Source organism: Canis aureus, chromosome 6 (genome assembly GCF_053574225.1).
Source record: "Canis aureus isolate CA01 chromosome 6, VMU_Caureus_v.1.0, whole genome shotgun sequence".
Classification (NCBI taxonomy): Eukaryota; Metazoa; Chordata; class Mammalia; order Carnivora; family Canidae; genus Canis; species Canis aureus.
In genome coordinates, this window is record NC_135616.1 from 915,219 (window position 1) to 936,301 (window position 21,083).

Here is a 21,083-nt window from a genome sequence, read left to right on the forward strand (position 1 = left end):
CCTCCCCGGAAGGAAAGCGAGCGTTTCCCTCGCAAGCCGGAGCGCGCCCGAGCCCCCAGCTGTGCGGGGCCGAGGTGCCCCCCGCGCCCCCGCGGTCCGCGCTCTCCCGGGCCCGCCGTCCCCGGGAAGAAAGGCGGACTACACCTCCCGGCAGGCCTCGCGCCGCCCTACTCCTTTCGGGTCCTCGCACGTGGCCGGAGGGGAGGGCGGGGCCCGGACGTCACTCGCCTACATTCTCTTTCCCTGTGTCAGAGCAGGGATCGGGTTTTTTTTTTTCCTTCCTCTACTCCCTCCCCCCCGCCCGCCCCTCCCTCCCTCCCTGTCTCCCTCCCCTCCCTCCCTCCTCCCCTCGCGGCTGGGTCTGCGCTGGGGCGCCCGGTCCCCTCCGCAGCCGGGACGCGCGGAACTCGCGGCAGGAGTCGGTCCCGGAGCCTCCTCCCTCCCTTCCCCTTCCCTGCCCCCTTCCCCCACCCCGCCTCGGACCCGGAGCGGCGGCCGGAGGAGCCCGAGGTGAGCATCCCCCCGCGCCCGCCCCCCTCCTGGAGTCCGCGCAGCCTGCGGGTCGATCGGGGACCGCCGGGAGGCTGCGTGACGTGCGCGTGCTTAGGGATGAGTCCCGGGGAGCCGCCGCCGACAATCAGCCCCCCCGCCCCGCGCCCCGCGCCCCTCCTGCGGCGCCCTCCCGGGGGCGGGTCGCACTCCAGGGTCCCCCCCCCCCCAGGTTCGCCGCGTTCCCCCGCAGGGCTCCCGGCCCGGCGCGCAGCCGTGGCCTCGGGGCTCCCGGGAAGGGGCAGCTCCCGGGGCGCACGGCTGGAGCCCGAGTCGCGTCGGAGCCGCGCGGTGCAGCCGCTGTCATGTGCCGGGCTCCGGGCCGGGGCGGGGGGCGGCGGAGCGCGGGCGCGGGCGCTCTCCCTTTTGTGTCGCGGCCCGCACGGGCTGCATCAGGCGGGGGCTCCAGCCGCGGCCGAACTTGCCGCTGTTCCGACCGCGCCGCGCCGAGGTAGGGAGCGCGGCCCTGGGCGGCCGCCCCGGGCCTCCCGGGACGCTGCGCCGGCGGCTCCGGACGGACCCGGGACACGGTCCCCGGCGCCCCTCCCCCCTGCGTCCCTCCCTCCCTCCCCGCGGCGACCGATCGCGTCTGTGGCGGCGGCGGGAGTGCGCGGGGATGTCCGCGGTCCAGGCGGGCGGCACCCTCGCTCCGGGCCGCGGGGGCGCGGGGACGGCGCGGCAGGACCCCGGGTCGGCGGGTCCCTGCGGTCGCAGCCTCGGGCCTCGCCCGCGGAGGTGGCTGCCGGCTTCCTATTAGGATCCCCGTCGCCGCGGCGGAATCGGGCCCGGGGAACAGGCCGGCCCGGCGGAGCGGGGCCCAAGCAGACAGGCTCGCGGCGGCCAGTGGCGGGCGGCCGCGGGGTGGGCTCCGGCCCCGGCTCTTCTGGACGAGGAGCAGGTGACAGCGCGGGACGCGGGCGTGGGGCGGGGGGCGTGGGGCGGGGGCGCAGGGGCGGGTGGGCCGAGGACCCGGCCGCCAGGGGGAGGCGTCCCGGGGACCGCGGCCGCGAGCTGGGGACGCGCGGACACTGGCCCGGAGACGCTCGGAGCTCGGAGCCGCGCCTCGGGTCCTCGAGTTCCCGGGGCTGCGGTCGCCGCCGGTGTGAGCGGGGAGGGCGCGGCTGGCCGCGGGGGGCGGCTGCGGGAGGCCGCAGTGTCCCCGCCCGAGGAGCGAGGCGTCGCCCCCCCCGTGTGTGCGCCGTGCGCGGGGGGCGGCGCGGGGGCCCGACCAGCGCGACTCGGGGTGACCCGGCCCGGGGGTGCTGCGCTGTGCGGCCGGGGAGCCCCTGCAGCGGCGGGCGCCCGGGTCGGCGACGGGGTCCCGCGCCACGCGCCCGGCCTCCCTCCGCGGCCCCGACGCCCCCTGACCCGGCGGCCCGCGGCCTCCTCGGCGAGGCGGGGTGCGGGTCCCGCCGGGCCGGGAGGGGCCCTGGGCGCGCGCTGTCGCCGCCCCCCACCCCGGCGACGCGCTCGGGTGGACCCTTGTCCGGCGCCCGCCGCTGCCGCGGGGACCCTGGGGAGGACCAGCGCGCCCTGCGCACCCGCTTCCAGGTCTTGGTCCCGGAGACCCCGCGCGCGGCCCGCCAGGCCCCGCCTGCCCCCCCCCCGGCTGCCCCCCGGCTGCTCCCCGGCTGCCCCCCCTCCGGCTGCTCCCCGGCTGCTCCCCGCCTGCACCCCCCCCCCGGCTGCCCCCCCCGGCTGCTCCCCACCTGCCCCCCGGCTGCCCCCCCTCCGGCTGCTCCCCGCCTGCACCCCCCCCCCCGGCTGCCCCCCGGCTGCTCCCCACCTGCCCCCCGGCTGTCCCCCCTCCGGCTGCTCCCCGGCTCCCCGGCTGCTCCCCGCCTGCACCCCCCCCCGGCTGCCCCCCGCCTGCCCCCCGGCTGCCCCCCCTCTGGCTGCTCCCCACCTGCCCCCCGCCTGCCCCCCCGCCCCCCGCCTGCCCCCAGGCTGCCCCCCCCGCTGCCCCCCCCGCCTGCCCCCTCCCCAGCTGCCCCCCGCCTGCCCCCCCCCCCCGCTGCTCCCCCTCTGGCTGCTCCCCACCTGCCCCCCAGCCTGCCCCCCTGCTGCCCCCAGGCTGCCCCCCCGCTGCCCCCCGCCTGCCCCCCCCCCCCCCCCGCTGTCCCCACCCCCGCCGTCCTAGGCCGCCTTCGCCGCGGTGCGTGCGGCCTGGGGTCCCGCCCCGAGCCCAGGGCGGGCGCGCGCCGGGAAGCCTGGAGCTGCGGGCCCCGAGGCGGCTGCAGCCTCGGGTGGGCGAAGGTGACACAGCACGAGCCCCGCCGCGGGAGCCGGAGGAGAGAGGAAGGGGCCGCCGGAGCCCGGGAGGGGCCGCGGGCTGTCGGGGCCGGTTCCTGCTCCTGCTGCCCAGCGCGGGCTCCGGCCTGCGAACCTCGGGAGCCCGGCCTGGAGCAGGCTCGGCCGCGAGGAAGTCGCCAGGCGTCCCAGAGAGCCCAGTTAGGGGAGCAGACGGCACCCAGCAAACCAACCACCCCAGCTGCGCGGCCCTGCAGGACGCGCTCGTTGCCGGAGGAAACTCCCTTTGACTATTTGTAAGGGGACTCGGTTTACACACAGATCCTCTCCTCTGCTGTCAGGTGTCCGTCCTAGATAATGCAGCTGGTAGGCAGTAATTTTGTAACGCGTTCTGGGGTACAGTGTCACCGGTGATTAACAGATTTCAATGATAATACTATGTTTGTATGACTTGGCCGGGTGTTCTCCCACCCTCTACCCCCACTTTGAATCATCACATTGATTAAGAGGGTCCTGTGAGGTGAGGTAGGGGGTTACTAACCCCATTTTACAGACCAGCACAGGGAGACTCAAATAGTGCCAGGGTTTGCCCAAGGTCTCTGGGGGTGGGGGGCTGGGGTGAAGGCCTCCGTTCCTCCTTTCTGAAGTCCTATGATTTCTCCTCCAGGCCTATAGCTTTTAATCTTAAGCATTGGCCTGTGTGCATGTGTTTGGGTGGTTGTTTTGTTTTTAAGATTTTATTTATTTATTCGTGAGAGACACACGGAGAGAGACAGAGACACAGGCAGAGGGAGAAGCAGGCTCCCTGCAGGGAGGGGTGGGGGATGCCTACCTCTATCCCAGGACCCAGAAATCATGCCCTGAGCCAAAGACAGATGCTTAACCTCTGAGCCACCCAGGTGCCCGTTTCGGTTTTTTTTTTTGAGAGTAGGTCTTGGTGCCCCCAGAAGTACTGAACCTGAGGGAGGGGGTAAATTATACTGGTATTTATCCTTCGTCAAAACATTTTTGATTTGCTACCAGTTCTAATGAGAAGAGCCATTAAAGAACAGAAGTCTGCACTGCTGTTATTATTACTTATCTGATAATTTGCTAATGGTAAGTGGTTATCAGCTTTGATACGTCCGCTATCCCAGAATCATACCTGCGCATAATAAATCCCTATGGCATCTATGTTTATGCAACACATGCCTGTGTTCGTGTGAGTGTGCTCGTGGATTCAGTGTCCTTACTGGTTTCAAAACCATTGCTTTAAAGTATAGATCCCTGGGGGCACCTGGGTGGCTCAGTGGTTGAGCGTCTGCTTTCGGTTCAGGTTGTGGTCCTGAGTCTGGGGATGGGGTCTTGGGATCGAGTCCCACATCGGGCTCCCCGCAGGAAGCCTGCTTCTCCCTCTGCCTGTGTCTCTGCCTCTTTCTCTGTGTGTCTCATGAATACATAAATAAAATATTTTTTTAATTTAATTTATGATAGTCACAGAGAGAGAGAGAGGCAGAGACACAGGCAGAGGAAGAAGCAGGCTCCATGCACCGGGAGCCCGACGTGGGATTCGATCCCGGGTCTCCAGGATCGCACCCTGGGCCAAAGGCAGGCGCCAAACCGCTGCGCCACCCAGGGATCCCATAAATAAAATCTTTAAAAAAAAAATAAATGAAGTGTAGATCCCTAGGGCGCCTGGGTGGCTCAGTCGGTTAAGCATCTGCCTTGAGCTCAGGTCATGATTCCCAGGGTCTAGCCCCCATCATTGGCCTCCTTGCTCTGACAGAGCCTGCTTTTCCCTCTGCTTCTCCCCCTACTTGTGCTCGCTCTCTGTCTCTCAAATAAATAAATACATTTTTTTAAAAAGATTTTATTTATTTATTTGTGAGAGACCCAGAGAGACAGAGAGAGAGAAGCAGAGACACAGGCAGAGGGAGAAGCAGGCTCCATGCAGGGAGCCCGAAGTGGGACTCGATCCTGGGTCTCCAGGATCACCCCCCGCGATAAAGGCAGACAGTCAACTGCTGAGCCACCCAGGGATCCCAAATAAATAAAATCTTAAAAAAAAAAAAAGTGTAGATCTCTGAGAAACCATCCCAGGTGATACCCCTGCCCCCTGCTTCTCTGGGGATAGAGAAGCCCTGAAAGAGCAGAGAGCTCCCACATGCCCAAATGTATTTTTCAGAGTTCATGTACAGGAAGGTTGCTCAGCCTGAGCCTAGAGGGTGTATTATGTTTGACCAACTAATCAGTCACGATTATGTTTTGGGCACCTACATGTTTCTGTGTCTTGGAAGCGTGTGCAAAGAAAATTGAACACACGATCCCTGCCTGCCAAAAGCGTATTCTAGCTGTGGAGATAAACGTTAAGATTTTAAATCCAGCATATGTTTATTGAACACCTACCTTAGGCTAGCTACTCTACTCTGTTTGGGGGCACACCAAGATAGTAGAGTAGAAATAGCTACGTTATAATGCAGTAAAATGGATGATTCACAGCCTACAGGAGAGAACAAATCATAAATACTATAGAGCACTCACCCTGAGCCTTAGTCAACTTCACACATGTTGGTGGGAAGGATGTGTGATGCCAGTTCCTATCCTAGAGCAAAGGCAGAGGAAGAACAGCCTTCGACCCTTGTTAGCATGGACCTGGGGCGGTTGGTTCACACCCTCCCAGGTGTGTCTGCAGGTATGTCCTTCCGTGGAAGTTAGGCAGCGGGAGGGAAGCGACCTGGAAGTCAACCAGTGGGGTACTCCGCAGAGCAGTGAGGAGCTGACACGTTTTTTTCTCCCTGGTTCTGCCCCAGCTCTGCTGGGCTACCCGCGGCCCTGGCAGGCTCTCTTCAGCCATAGGCTGCGGCTCTGGCCAAGGTCTCACTCAGGCCCTGCCTGGGTTTAATAGTTTCTGTCGTACAGGTGGGTCGGGATGTTTTGCTGTGGGTCTGCTTTTTATCTGTTCATTCCCAAACTCACTCCTGGGCCCCCGACACTGTCGTCTCAGTTTCGTATCAGCTTGGGAGTCCAGTACCCTTGTCTTGAGGTTCCATTGTTTGCCATTCTGATGATGAAGGAGGGAGCAGTAGGGAGGATGGAGAGAGAATCCCAAGCCTAGAGAGAGAACAGGAGGTTCAAACAGACGGGCGAATCGCAGCTTCTGGGATTTTTCCAAATGTGATGGCATTGCTACATAGCTTTCCCGATAATGTGGCAGCTTCCCCCGATGTTCTTTTGGGGGATCGTCCACCTCTTGGCCTCACTGCCAACCTAGTCACCTGGGCTCAGTTGTTTTACTCGTCCCGCTTTTCTGCTGTCCAGCCTCCTGCTGTACACAGTTTACTGCAGAGCAGTGCTGTGATGGTGGCCTTTTCCCTCAGTTATCAGCACGCCGACTGTCGACATCTGCCTCTTGTTTCTGAATTAAACCCGGGCCAAAGCTGTGGTTCAGGATGGGGGGGGTGGTGTGCGGGGAAACAGATGCACCCAGAGCTGATCTCTGTGTGAAGAGCCAGAGGCCAATCGAGATGAAATGACTTGCCCAGAGTCACCGGGAGCCCTTGGCAGAGTTGGGACTAGAAAGTCCAGATTTCCATGCCTGCTCAACCTTCCTTTTCCAATACTGTGATGCTTTCTGAAGAAAGTGTGGGATTCTCACTTCCCAAAGAGCAAGAATGCTACTCTCTCCTCTCTGCTTTCCTCTGGTTCTGGAATTCACCTCTTAGTCTTAAGATGCTTTTCCCTTGAGACTACCCTTCCCTGCCTTACGTTTTGTCTCTGGCATCCAGGAACCCAGCCGAGGGCATAGATTTGTGAGAGGTGGTATGCCTGGGGGGCTTCCCAGTACACTTAGGTTTGGTCTTTGGCTTCCCCTTCTGATGGCAGGGTCCTCTGCAACCTCCTGAAAGTGTTTGCAAAGCTGTTAGGTGTGCACATATTTTTTTAGGAAGAGGACCCAAAGCTTTCATTTGATTCCTGCCTAACTCAGTAAATATAAAAACTACTGGTGACGGTAGTGGAGTTGGATGGAGGTTGGTTGGCACTGGGGACTACACTTGATCTGGGTTTACGGTTTGCAGAGTAATTCACACCAGTGATCTCATCTGCTTTTGACCATAACCATGCAAGGCTGTCAGCATTATTCCCTTTCTGCACACAAGGAGACTGAGCCTCCGAGGTTACTGACGTGCCCAAGTCACCAGGAAGAAGTAGAGTGGGGATCTGAACCCAGGTCTTCAGACTTCAAATCCAGTGCGTAGGATTGGGGTGGTTCATGGTGTCACACCGTCGTTACAGTTTGGCGAGTGGAGCGCATCCAATTTTTTAGAACTTTTTATGCCAACCGTTAGCTCAGATCCAGCACAGAGTCAGACCCAAGTGCTGACTAACTTAGTCAGGGCTGGGATGGATAAAGTATGGGAGACAGTTGTCAGAGCAGCAATATGGGGACAGAGGCCAGTTGGGTTGATTTTGTGAAAGAGGTGACTTTGGGAGTGGGTCTGCAGTCATGGAGGGCCTAGGATAGGTTTTCAATTGGGGAAATGGCCCAAAAGTCTATAAAGGGGAAGTTGGGTTCTGAGCACAGTGGTTGAGAAATACAGCAGCTTGGTCAAGAGGCACCCGTTCTAGCCTCAGAGATCAGGGAGGGCTTCCTAAAGGAGACCGCACAGAAGCCAAAAGCAAATGGATAAAAAGCAGTTCGTCAGGAGAGGAGATGGAAGCAGGAAGGAACAGCATGTGCTTAAGAGGGGAGACCTGAGGCTGTCTGGGCATAGCGAGAGACAGTGGCAGGAAGGTCAAGTTCAGAGCTGGAGAGGCAGATAGGGCACGGATCCGCAGGGTTTTATGAGCCTGGCCGAGGACCTTGGCTTTGAGACCGCAGGTGGAGCGTGGAGGATGGGGAGTTGAGCAGAGCTGAGGCACGCTGCTGTGGGTCAGAAGGGAATGTGACCCAGAGAGCCAAGGGGTCGCTGGGCCAAGGAAGCAATGACAGGTTCCATCCCGTATCCAGGGATGAGGCCTGGAGCCAGGGCTGTGTGTAGGGGGATGGAAGCAAGGCTACGTAGTATAAACATTTGGGGACCAAAGGCTGCAGTGATTGCTTAGCTTGGAGGAATAAAGAAGTCCCAGTGATTCCTAGGTTTCTGGCCTCACGGATAGGGTGGATGGCAGCCTTTACCCAGGTGTGCACCTCTGGTTGCCAGAGCAGGTCACCTGAGGTCAGGGCGACAAGGAGGACCTCGTGAGCTCCACCCCAGATGTGTTGGATTTGAACTGCCGGCAGGAGCGTCCCGAGGAGGAGCTGGCTTATAGACGGTCCAGTGTGCAGGGCAGCCCCCCCGGGGACGTGTGTGTGGGCAGGAGCCGGGGTTGTGGGAGGGGGAGAGATCTGCCCAGATCCCGTGGGGGCTGCCGGAGACAATAAAAGACCTCTTCCTCCCATTGTCAGAGAATCCTTTGTCATGCCTGGGCGCTGTCTCAGGGAAGCGGGCGGGGATGCTGTGTCATGCTGGAGGCCCAGCTGGCAGGATCCAGCGACAGCTGAGAGCACGCCTCAGCTGGGAGCCTGGAGAGTTAGGGGCCAGGCTGTTTCATTTTCAACATCCCTGAGGAGCAGAGCCGTGTTCCAGGCCCTCGGGGCATGAGCAGAGGCCAGAGGGGACTGGACCCGGCTTCGGAGGAGTGGGCAGCGTGGTGGCCCCCAGACGTGGAGACATGAAGCCACTAAAAAGCTTTCACTACGTGCGCAGGTCACGTGCAGGTCGCGGTGTGCCATTTCAGTAGCCGAGTGTTGTGGATGCTTCTTGCCACACTGCATTTCCAGAGAGCTGATGGGTCTTAGGCAGAACTCCAGCCTTTATGGTTTGGGGCCTTCAGGGCCTGAAATAGCGCCTGGCACATAGTAGGTGTTCCACCTCTGTGTGTGGATCTGCAGGGATGTGGCCAGAGTTCCTTGTTTGGGGAGGGAGCTCAGCCAGGGAAGGTTCTCCTGAGCAAGTCCGAAGAGGGTATCCCAACCCCAAGTTCGAATATTTTTAGTGCCACAATGGAGTAAAAAACTTGGAAATCTTCCAATTACCAAGCACCTAGAAATGCTGTATAAAATATAACTAGCATCCTTTCAAAGACGAGCTGAGCTCAGAGAATGGCCAGGAAGCCCCTGGGGCACCCAACATGAAATGTGGACAGCTTCCACTTGGGCCATTCTGGGGGGTTGGGGTGGCTGTGGGGGGTCTGAGGGGTGAGTATACTGGTCTCAGAACCAAAGGAGGTTGAGTCCTGGCAACGTGTCCTCCAGGAGACCAGATGGCAGTTGGAATGGAGAGCCCTCCCTAAACCGGGCCCCTGCAAAGTCTTGCACACTTGGAGAGGGGATGGAAGACACGTCAGCCCATTGGCATGGGAGTGGGGGAGGGAGAGCTTGGCAGTCTCCGCCCGGATCCCCATGCTGGAGGGGGAAAAAAATCGACCCTGGAAACTAAAGAATACCTCAGGCCTGTTATGGCTTTGGATGTCCACCACAAATACGGGCCCCCGAGAGGGAGGAGCTAGCAGATAAAGCCTCCGGGGACCAGGCCCCCCCAGCTCTCAGCTGCCAGGAGCACGAGTAAGATTCTGGGTTCCTCACCCTTCACTGATCTGAGTATCTGCCACTGTGGAGAGAATGCTGAAGGACCCAGGTGGCCTGACTGAGGAGGAGGAGGAGGAGAGAGAGGCCTTACTGGGAACCTTTTGAAAGGGCCTCTGAGACAGCTCCACGCCAGTGCCTGCAAAGGAGTGTTCCTGCCCCGGGGCTTCATCTCTTAGCAGAAGCCTGCCGAGAAGCCTGTCCAGGAAGGCCAGAATGTTCTCTCCTACCGTTGACTCAGGACATGTCCTTATGGAGGCTTCTGTCCAGGTTCCCCTAAGGGTGCCCTATGCAGACTCCGCCCTGCAGCTGGTCCTGCGGACTGGGTACCACATCACCTCCTCTGCCCAGGTTCCTGGAACTTCAATCCAGGGACCACGTTTCTTCGAGTTGCCCAGGGGATCTCCTAGCTGGTGGGAGAATCCTGACTATCTTAGCACTTGCTCCAGCGCTTCCCGTGGCTTGGGGCATATTGCTGTGTGAGGCAGCCCCGTCCCCTGCGTCCATCCTGTCCCCATCCTGTCCCTTGTCCCTCGTTGGAAGGCTTTGGCCTTCAAGCTGGAAAGGCCTTACAGAAGCCCCCAGCAGGACCCAGCCCTTTCCCCCCAAAACCGCTGTGGCTGGGGTGAGAGACATTTTCCAGGCCCTTCACCATCCTGTTGGCTTCTGCAGGAAGGGCCTTGATTTGTCAAGGCTGAGGTTCTGTGAGCGAGCGACCAGCCGAGTCCCGTCCTAACTTACTGAGCACGGAGGCAGTTTTTGCAGATGGGCGTGCGGTTAGCCACGTTGGCTGCATGGGCACAGTCTGTGATGTAGACGTTTTGAGAAGCTCTGGCTCAGTGCTTTTCAGATGAACACGGGAGAAGCAACAGCACACATTGCAGGTTCCTTCCTCCAACACCCACAATGCATTTCAGCTTATAAGCAAATGACTCTGGACTCTGGTGCGGGGAGCTGAGGTTTCTCACGTATCTATTTGTTAGGTGCCAGGCGCAGTGCTAGGCCCTCTCTGTGTACCTCCTTAAATAAAAGTGACATCTGTGAGGGAGAGGGACAAGGAGGCAGAGACTGGGGAGATGCCTAACAGTCCTTGTGACAGTTGAGTCCCAAAGTTATTCAGAAAGAATGTGTGTGGTTCCATCTGGGGTAGGCGGAGCTGACATTCCCAGCGCTGTTCCCTTTTAGGGCCTGCCTCCTGGGGAGGCTGAGAGCTGAGAAGCCACAGGCCTTTGCCCTGTTCCTGGGCCGTTAGCTGGGAGGCTTAGGAGTCTGAATCAGGAGCTTAAGAAAGTGTCAGCTGGGAACTCCACATCCTGGTGTGCCACCAAACTGGATGGGGCTTCATAACCAGAGTGTTTGGGGTCTGCCTGCAGTGCCCTGGGCTGTCCTCAGGTTCTTCTGGTTCCCAGGATGGTTGGGGTCTGTGGGGTTCCTAGATGCCCCAGGCACCACGTTGGGTTATGCTGAGCGGAAGTTGCCTGGGCAGCGAGGTTGTCTCAGCCGGCTGCACGTCCACACGGGCACCCCCAGTTCCACACAGGGCCGCCGCTGGCCCGGCGCCGTGGTGAGGGTCAGGGATTCCAGGAAAGCACCCTGTTCCTATTTCCTCCTCCATCCCCTGGCCCCCAAAAGTTCTTCCCTAGGCTCACATTCTGCTGGTTTGCCTGAAACCTTTTGGCTTAAGGCCCTCCCCCCCACCCACCGTGAGTGTTTGAGGCAGTTTGGCAGGCAAGCCCTGGCACCTGCTGTGGGAAGAGGAATTGGGGGAACCTGGCAGGGTCCCTCCCTCCCATCTTTGTTTTGGTGGGAAGACAGAATGGCCTCATGTTTGCATAAGGCGGGATGTCCCGGGTAGGGGGAAAGGAGTGTGCCAAAGCAGCCGCCACAGGGCCAGTAGACATGGGTGTCCAAACACAGACACGTTGGACGGTGAAGGGGGTGCTATTAATAGTCATGTTGGGGCACAGCCGTCAACTGGGACAGTCCTGGACCAGGGGTGGCGTGTGGGCCACTCCTGATGCTGTTACCAACTCTTTCTGCCACAGAGATTGTGGATGGGAGTGGCTACAAGGAAACAGGCAGCTGTTTCCCCATTTTGCTTAGAGGCTAGAGAGGAAAGCCTTTAATGGGGGGACTGTGGACTCAAAGCGCTGACGGGTCCTCAGCTTCCAGCCACATGGAGTTATTGTCTGTCTCCCCATGATCTCAATTTTGAGGTTGGATTTGGAGGTGGAAGGTTGGAGAGATGGAAACCCCTAGGCTTGTTGGATATTCTCCGGCTACACGGCTACAAGTTCAAAAGAACACTAGGCTAAAGAACGGTTAAAAACCAGGGTGTTTACAGACAACAGAGCCAGACGTCTGAAGCGAGGGGCTCTAGGGTTGGCTCGTTCACTGGGTCAGGGATCATTTCAAGGATTCATCCTAACCTTACAGGCAACCATCGTTGGCATTTTGGCCTTTGTCTTGTCTTTGGTTTGTCTCCTCATGGTCACAGCATGGCTGCCCCTGCTCCATACATCACGTTCTCCTGGACTGTGTCTGAGGGCGGGCAGGAGAGTAAGTTTCTCCTTGCGTTTTAATTTATCAAGCATCAAAACCTTTCCCCGAATCCCTCTGTCAGAATTTCCAGCAAATCCCATTGAAGACGGACAGGTAGCAACTGACACCTCAGCTCCATGGAGGCGGAGAAAGGGAGTCTTGGTGTTTTCTGCCTCATTTACAGGAAGAGGTGAGACCGCTGACAAGGCAGTGGGGAGGAGGAGAGTTATGGCTGGGTCAGCATTGATGTGCCTCAACAAATTTCATTTTTTTTTTTTTTTTACTTATTTGGGGAGTCGTCAGCTTTATTGAGAAACAACTGTTTACACCTCAATATAATTGAAGTTAAAAAAAAAAATACACCCCCGGCTCTGGCAGCCAATCTTCTTTCTTGCAGTGCAGTTTTGCCTTTCCTAGTGATTATTATTTCTTAACCCACAGGTGTCGTTGGGGCGTAGGACCCCAGGTGCCCTGTGCTGCCTTTTGCTGCGGGGTCTCGATGGTGGGTTCTGCACCCCATTCCCCCAGGAGCCCGTCTGCAGCCCCACAGCTGACGGCCGGAGTTGTCCCAAGGCAGGTGGCTCAGACGACGGGCCCCAAGATGCCTGAGGTGCTGAGGGCCGGCTCATGGCAGACTGCTACGGGATCCAAAGAGGAAGTTGCCCCTTGGCGTGGCCTACATAGCTTGGGTCCTGCAGGGTCAGCGCTTGTGTCTGTGCTGGCCGGGAAGGCTGTGGGCGCTGCCTTCCCCTCCCCAAAGCACTGCCCCTTCCTGCAGACCAACAGCCTGGGCTGCAGGTGCCTGCCCGGGCCCCTGGGGGCAAACCCACCCCTGGACAGGGCTTTATTCTCTTTTGTATCTGGCCTCCTCCCCAGCACTTGGCCTGTCAATCTTTTTTTTTTTTTTTATTGTTTTTTAAGATTTTATTTATTCATGAGAGACACAGAGAGAGGCAGAGACACAGGCAGAGAGAGAAGCAGGCTCCCTATGGGGAACCTGACATGGGACTCGATCCTGGGACTCCACGATCACGCCCTGGGCTGAAGGCAGATGCTCCATCGCTGAGCCCCGCGGGTATCCCTTGTCTGTCAGTCTTTAGGGCACGTGGCCCTCGCTGTCCCTCCTCTCATCCTTGGGGCCTCATGCGGTGTGTTCTCTGAGATCCTGAGCACTTTGACACCACCCTCATCCGAGTCGCCTGTGGATAGACCACAGGACCAGGGCGGTGCCCACCACAGGGTCCCTGCCCCATGAGAAGACACATGTTTTATAGCGAAGCACCTGTTGTAGCAACAGGAAAGCGCTTGCTCATCCCAGCGGCTCTCCAGCTTGAAAACCCGTCGGTGGCGGCAGAGCGCGGCGCCCGGCCTGCCCATTTACGGATCTCCACGTCACCCTGCCCTGCGGAGGCTGAAAGGCAACCGCCAGTAGGTGGTTTAGTCAGTTTTCCTTGAGTTTTGCCTCTGAAGCATCACACGCAGAGATTGACACGTTGTGATGATCTGAAAAGGTCACTCGGTCTGGGGGCTGCCGCTAGTGACCTGGGTGACCTCAGGCAAGTCACATCAGGGCTGGATGCTTTCTCCTCGGTGACCTCGGGGATTGGATGGGGATGCATCTGACATCCCTGTCTTCCTCTGCGGCTCCCAGGGCGGGGAGCCAATCGGCGGGGTTCCATGGGCAGCGTGGACTGGCAGAGGGAAGGAAGAAGCCCTGTGGCGTCATCTTGGCATCCGCCCACACCTCGGGCAGCAGCTCTGCATCTGCCTGAGTCAGCCATTGGGACCTATGGTTTGGCAGTTTGATCCTTCCCTATAGAATTTTTTTTTTCCCGATAAGGTAGTCATTACCTCCACCCCTTGCCAGGCCCCGTTCTGGGTCTTTTAAGGGATGTGGGCCTTGAGTCAGATCCACTGAAGGATACAGGGAGAGGGTTATTGGGGAGTGAGTGGTGTAATGTGTCTTCTTCCTCTGGGAGAAACAGACGTGGGTGACCATGGCCTCATGGGTGCCAGAGAGAAACCAGCCGCAGGGGCAGATCCCTGGGAGCCCCTGTTGAACCCAAGACCCCTGCCTCTCGGCCCCATCTCGTTTCCATTTCCCATTTGATGCCGGTTAAGAGGACAGGGTGGTGGCATGGCTCTGGGATTCTGTGGGCTGAATATGGAATGGTAAGAATAATAAGAAGGTTGATTGGGCTGCGTGTGGACACTAGGAGACCAGGTTATAACCTCTGGCAGCCCAGCTCCTGTTTCATCCTCATAGGGTTTTAGGGATTTTTAGCCACCTCATTAGAACCAGCTTTACTTAACGTATCTGTAATGGATTTCAGAACCAGAAAAGCACTGTGTCCAGTGTCTAGTCCCCCACCCCCACCCCATGTCCTCCTTGTGACCTCCAGAGTTCCAGAATCCAAGCTCTGGCTCCAGCGTTCAGAGGCCAGGAGGAGGCCTTCAGCTCCCAGTGGGTGTGTGATCACGGGGCAGCCTGCTCGCTGTGGACGGGTGGCTGTCCCTTACCACCTCGGTGCGTGCCCTTGCCAGCAGCACCAGGGTTATTGCTCTCAGCATTCTTGGGAGTTGGCAGGGCTGATGTGCTTCTTCCAATGGGGACATTGAGGCAAGAGAAACCAAGGGGACTTGGCCAAGGTCACATATCACATTTTCCAGCGAGAAAACAAACTAAGGGCAGGTTTTTCCATTCAGTAATCACCCTTAACTTCTATGCCTTCAAGTAAGGCATTCTTACTACTGCTGAGCATAGGCTGATTTTCAGTTGACTCTCTGTGACTTGTAAAAAATCACAACTTGTAAAACGTTTTAAACATTTAAATGTGCATGACAGGAGAGAAAAAAAGCTGGTATGAAACTTAGGATTTCATTATTGCCTAACAGGATGGCAAAGTTTAAAAACAAGTCAATACAAGGTCAATAATAACATTACAGCTGGTCATGTCAGTATAACCAACAACTCCAAGGTCGTGAGTTTTGGGAAAGGCTGCAGAAGCAAGTTGGGTTGGGTTGGCTTTATGTCACTTGGCATTGGGACAGTCTTGAATAATACACGTCCATATCAGCCCGAGGCTACGTCTTTTCATGTAACAAGTTTGGGTTCCTAAATATTTATTCATATAAAACACTTATATATATGACTGAAATTTGTATTCACAAAAGATGGTCATTAACTAAAGACAACCTTACTAAATATTTTTTTGTAGAGCAAAGAACTTTTTTATACCCTCTCCGGTTTCTTTCAAAAGCACCTGTTTTGCAAATTTAGACTTTTTAAACGGTGACTCTGTCACACAGGATTTGGATAACCAGAAACTTCTTGATTGGCACCTGCATAACTTCCCAATGACAGTTAATACATTTAATTGTCAGAAAGATCTTAGCATCTCAGGTGTTGCAATGAAGAGTGTTCTCTTTGACTTCCATTCACCCACCAATAATAAATACTCTTGTCTAAAGTTAACTAAGGGGTATATTTTAGATCTAACTCATTCCAATAAACCTGTCACAGTTTTGCTGCCCAAATCCAGATAATCATTAAGAGTTATCTTGAAGTTGAGGTAACTGCTTGTCACACTGGACTCAACATTTTTAGGCCAGTGTAGTCCCTTCCACACTGAGCGATGGTGACCATATTTTCTGAACAAAAGTCTGGATGTGCATTTGATTATTTGAAATCAGGACTTCTCTCAACTGTCAACTTATGTCTGAATTGGGACTCTGGGGTCTCATTCTCAAGTTTGTTGATGTGCTCACCCAGATTAAAACAAAAAATTTTTTAATAAAAAATATTGGCCCCACCTCCTGAGACATACTTTCTCTTTTCTAGTTTCCCCCCAAATATCGTAACTCCTTAGGATTCTGCTCCCAATATGACGGGTGTATGGGGTTTCCACACCACCACGCAGTTCTTGGATGACCAAATCTGTGTTTCCTTTTTTTTTTTTTTAGATTTATTTATTTTATGATAGACATAGAGAGAGAGAGAGAGAGGCAGAGACACAGGAGAAGAGAGAAGCAGGCTCCATGCCGGGAGCCCAATGCGGGACTCGATCCCGGGACTCCAGGATCACGCCCTGGGCCAAAGGCAGGAGCCAAATTGTGGAGCCACCCAGGGATCCCCGAAATCGTGTTTCTTAGTATAAATCACAATATCATATTCCTTTGTTAACATAACGAATGTTATTTTTAAAAGATTTTTTTAAAGATTTTATGTATTCATGAGAGACACAGAGAGAGAGAGAGAGAGAGAGAGAGGCAGAGACTCAGGCAGAGGGAGAAGCAGGCTCCATGCAGGGAGCCCGACCTGGGACTCGATCCCAGCTCCCAGGATCACACCCCAGGCTGAAGGCGGCGCCAAACCGCTGGGCCACTGGGGCTGCCCTATTTTTATTTTTATTTTTAAAAACATTTTTTAATAATAAATTTATTTTTTATTGGTGTTCAATTTGCCAACATACAGAATAACACCCAGTGCTCATCCCGTCAAGTGCCCCCCTCAGTACCCATCACCCAGTCACCCCCACCCCCGCCCTCCTCCCCTTCCACCACCCCTAGTTCGTTTCCCAGAGTTAGGAGTCTTTATGTTCTGTCTCCCTTTCTGATATTTCCCACACATTTCTTCTCCCTTCCCTTCTATTCCCTTTCACTATTATTTATATTCCTCAAATGAATGAGAACATATAATGTTTGTCCTTCTCCGACTGACTTACTTCACTCAGCATAATACCCTCCAGTTCCATCCACATCGAAGCAAATGGTGGGTATTTGTCGTTTCTAATGGCTGAGGAATATTCCATTGTATACATAGACCACATCTTTATCCATCATCTTTCGATGGACACCGAGGCTCCTTCCACAGTTTGGCTATTGTGGACATTGCTGCTAGAAACATCGGGGTGCAGGTGTCCCGGCATTTCATTGCATCTGTATCTTTGGAGTAAATCCCCAGCAGTGCAATTGCTGGGTCGTAGGCTGCCCTATTTTTAAAAGATTTTATTTATTTATTCACGAGAGACAGAGAGAAGGAGAAGCAGGCTCCCTGCAGGGGGCCCGATCCAGGACTCCATCCCAGGACCCCTGAGCCAAAAGCAGATGCTCAACCACTGAGCCCCCAGGTGTCCCCATAACAGAATGTTAACTCTGGGGCCTGCCTCCCCATCCCATCCCCCAAATCCCTAACTGACAAACGAATATTTTCCTTTGCTACCTGTAGAAGCAAATCGCTTTGTGACCTGAGCAAACAGTTAACATTTAAGAGCCTACCCTAGTTCCTATTGCTGTGTAACACAGCTCCCTAAAATCGAGTAACTTAAACAATAATAACCGTTAACTCTGCTTCCGAGTGTGCGGCTTGGGCGTGCCCAACAGGTGCAGCTCGCCTCTGCTCCACACGGTGTCAGCTGGGGTGGCTCAGGGAGCTCCCTGGGAGATACGCCCAAGGTGGCCCATTCCCATGCCTGGCAAGGGGTGCTGGCTGTGGCTGCTTCTCCGTGGGGCCGCTGGGCTTCCTCACATCACGGTGGCTGCAGAGTGCCTGTCCCAAGACACAGGAAGGAGAAATTGCTGGTTTCTTAAAGGCTTGGCCTGGATGCTGGCTCTCTTGTCATTACCACCTGTCACTGGTTAAGCGGTCACTGAGTCCACGTTCATGGGGAGGGGATGGCGATCCCACTTCTTGGTGCGAGAGCAGTGCCAGGCATCGGGGTGGGGGGCCACGTGTACACCACTAGAACCGGTCTCACCGACAGGGAGCATCCTTCCTGCTCACGGACCCTCGCTGCGGTGTGGCGTTCATCTTCTGGTCACAGTGGCTTGTGGGGGGATGAGGAAAGAAATGTTTGTAAAACCCTATTTGTTTCATGTGAACTAAGGTACAGTGAGTGAGGTTCTATGTGAAGTCCCTTTTGTGTTGTAGTTCTCTTAAACTTTATTTTTTTATTTTTATTTTATTTAAATTTTTTAAAAAGATTTTATGTATTTATTCATGACACACACACACACACAGAGGCAGAGACACAGGCAGAGGGAGAAGCAGGCTCCATGCAGGGAGCCTGATGTGGGACTCGATCCCGGGAACCCAGGGTCATGACCTGGGCCAAAGGCAGACGCTCCACCGCTGAGCCCCCAGGCACCCCTGTGTTGTAGTTCTCTTATAAGTGGCTTGCCCTGGTCGCGGGTGTTGGGGGATCCCTCTGATACTGACTCCCGGAATCAGTGTAGTAAAGAAGCGCAGGCCCTTGGCCCTCTTGGGTGGGAGCCTCCCCATGGCAGCACCCACACTTTGGGCCTTCTCAGGGCCACCCCACGGTGACAGGACCCTGTGCTGGCGGCCAGGGGGCCATGGAGATGAACCAGGAATCACCCTCTCGGGGCCCCCTCCACCAGGGAGCCCAGTGGCCTCTGTGTCGCCTTTCTCAGTGCCCCCTTCCACAGCGCGCCCTTGAATGCCGTGTGGACTATCTCCCTCTCCCTCCTGGGCTCTCGATTTTAAGAACGTGCCCTGGCCTAGGAGGGCAGAGACCCGACTTCCAGCGGTCCAAGAACTCCCCGCTCTGTCTTCCTCATCTGTAAAGGAGGCCATTGGTCCAGTCTGGGGATTGGCCAACAAAGGCCCGCGGACCCCAGCTGGCACAGGGCATGTTTTCCTAAGTGACGTTGTATTGGGACACAGTCACACCTATTGCGGGACGCGTGTCCATGGCTGCCTCTGGCTTTTTGTGGCAGAGACCATATGGCCCACAAAGCCTCAAGTGTTCACCCCTCTGGCACTTTATAGAAAATCTGTGTGGACCCCTGGTCTAGAATAATGGTTTCAAACTTCATTTTAGCCACAAAGTTCTTTTTTTTTTTTTTTTAAGATTTTATTTATTTATTTGAAAGAAAGACAGAGCATGAGCATGGAGAAGGGCACGGGGAGAGGGAGAAGTAGGCTCCTCATGGAGCAGGGAGCCCAACCTGGGTCTACAATCCCAGCAAGGCTTCCCACGCTGAATGTCACCTTCCTGCCCCCTCCTGCTCCCTCCTACCGGCCACTGGTAGCTCCTCCAACGGAGGGAGTTAGGGGGTAGATGGCAGTGTTTCCTGGGGAGAGGGGCACCTGGGGCCGTGGCGGGGACTTCGGGGGGCTTCCCTGTGTGCACATGAGCTCTCTTGACTGAGCCCCCTTTTTTCCACGAGTGGGGGTTCTCGAGGGATTAAACGCAGCCATCCCTGCCCTTTGGGGTGGAAGCTGACCTTGATCTTGGTGGTGCTGGTTTGAAGGCAGCAGGAATCTCAGGGAGCTTCTTTGCTGATGTTTGGCTGCTCGCAACAATGGTCTCTGTTCAGTTTGTTTTTTTATTTTATTTTTATTTTTTTTAAGATTTTATTTATTTATTCATGAGATACACAGAGAGAGGGAGAGAGAGGCAGAGACACAGGCAGAGGGAGAAGCAGGCTCCATGCAGGGAGCCCGACATGGGACTCGATCCCGGGACTCCAGGATCATGCCCTGAGCCGAAGGCAGGCGCCAAACCGCTGCGCCACCCAGGGATCCCCCCTCTCTGTTCAGTTTGGTGATTGAAGAGGATGACAGGTTGTAGGGACCACCCCCACCTCGCCTCGGCCCTGCCCTCTGGCTGGTGGTCCCTCTGCCCTATTCTGAGGTTTCTGCTTTTTCTCCTATGCTTGTGTGCCTGCCTGCTTCCGTGGGGCCTGGAACCCCAATGGTGTGCAGGGTGGGTTCTTCCCGGGTGCTGCCCTCCAGCCCCAGCTCCCTGGCCCTGCCTCCTCCCCTGGCAGCAGCACACTGCCCCCCTGACCTCCCCCCAGTGATGAGAGAATCTTCCTAACAACCAGGAATCCCAGTTCCTTCTCTATTGGAAATTTTTGATTTGTGGGGAAGGGGTTTCAAGTCCTCAGATTTTTTTTTTTTTTTTTTTTTTGGTTATTTGCAAGCCATAGTGTTCTCCCTCAGTTTATCTAAATTGGGATTTTTTTCCTTGTTCTCATGGGTCATCTCTTCAGAAATGCGCCCTCCCTTGAGGTCCCGCAGTTTTAGACATGACCAGGGTTGATCCTTGGAAGGCCCAGAGACCCAGAAGGTCCTAAAGCAAAAGGGGCTTTTGTGGGAGTGAGTGGTATTCCTTCTTTTCGCAGGTGCTTTGCCGGCCACCTGTTGTGCAGCAGGGGCCCTGCAGGCCTGGGGGAGGGGGTGTGAGACCACCCCACGTGGGGATAGCACAGGTTAGAGCCCAGGCCTGGGGCAGGGGCAGCTCAGTCATGCTCTCCACGGCCCCTCCCCAGGCTGCGATAGAAGTCTCCAAAGCCCGGCTCTCCTCTAGCTTATCCCAGAAGAATATCTGACCTTGTTCGCCTAATAACTAACCAGTCAGAAAGCAGCAAGCCCTGGCGTACAATGAGGCTGTTTAATTTGGGGGGGATATTTTGGAAAATAGAAGCTTGGTTCTCATTGAAGATACCTGATTAGTACATGGAGTTTTTAATAACTTAAAAATGTCACCAAAAATGCGGTGCCACCCTTGCATTAACAGACACTTAAAATCGTCAAAAAAAAAAAAAAAAAAAAAAAGGTTTAAAGGGAAGCAGTGCCACCTCACCCCTTGAACGTCGTGTTGATTTTTGCATTCCACCTCGTTCCCCCTTGAATAGCCGTCGGCTGACTTGCAGGTGTGAGATGATCTTGCATAGATTCAGTCGGCCTAGGTTTTCCATTGGTTTCGAGGCCTGTTTCTTGCCCATGTGCCCAGCGGTTTCTGTAGACCCCCGGGGCCCTGGGCTCTGCGGCTTCCGCTGTGTCATTGCAGAGTGTCTGCTTTTAGCCTGTGCTTCCCAGCTGTCCGGGCCTTTTCCGTCCCTCCTCCTGCAGGAAGCAGCTGGGATATTGCCAGGACTGTCATGCTCTTCAGTGACACCCGCTGCCACTCATCTGTGTCGGATTTTATGGATTTACCAAGGGCCCTGGTGCCTCAGCTGTGGGTGGGTGGGTGGGATTGTCAGTACAAAGATGCACCGAGAGGTAAGTCTCATGCAGGACTTGGCAGCTGACACGGGGACCGGAGGCCACGTTCTGTCACTCAGTCCTGTGTTCTTGCTCCCGTGCCACAGACCTGGCCGTAGACAGTGG

The 21,083-nt window shown here is 56.1% G+C and overlaps 1 protein-coding gene across 7 annotated transcripts in view; it reads left to right on the plus strand.

Annotated features, from left to right (window-relative positions):
- Window positions 1-329: 329 nt before the first annotated feature.
- CTIF (cap binding complex dependent translation initiation factor) overlaps window positions 330-21,083 on the plus strand; it is a 282,695-nt gene continuing 261,941 nt past the window's right edge. For 6 of the 7 annotated variants that reach the window (XM_077899773.1, XM_077899775.1, XM_077899779.1 and 3 more), the window contains exon 1: window positions 330-510. The gene's annotated coding sequence lies outside the window, so the exon portion shown is untranslated. Of the gene's footprint in view, window positions 511-1,300; window positions 1,448-21,083 lie in introns of those variants that run through there. The other variant, XM_077899774.1, reaches the window with a different exon arrangement.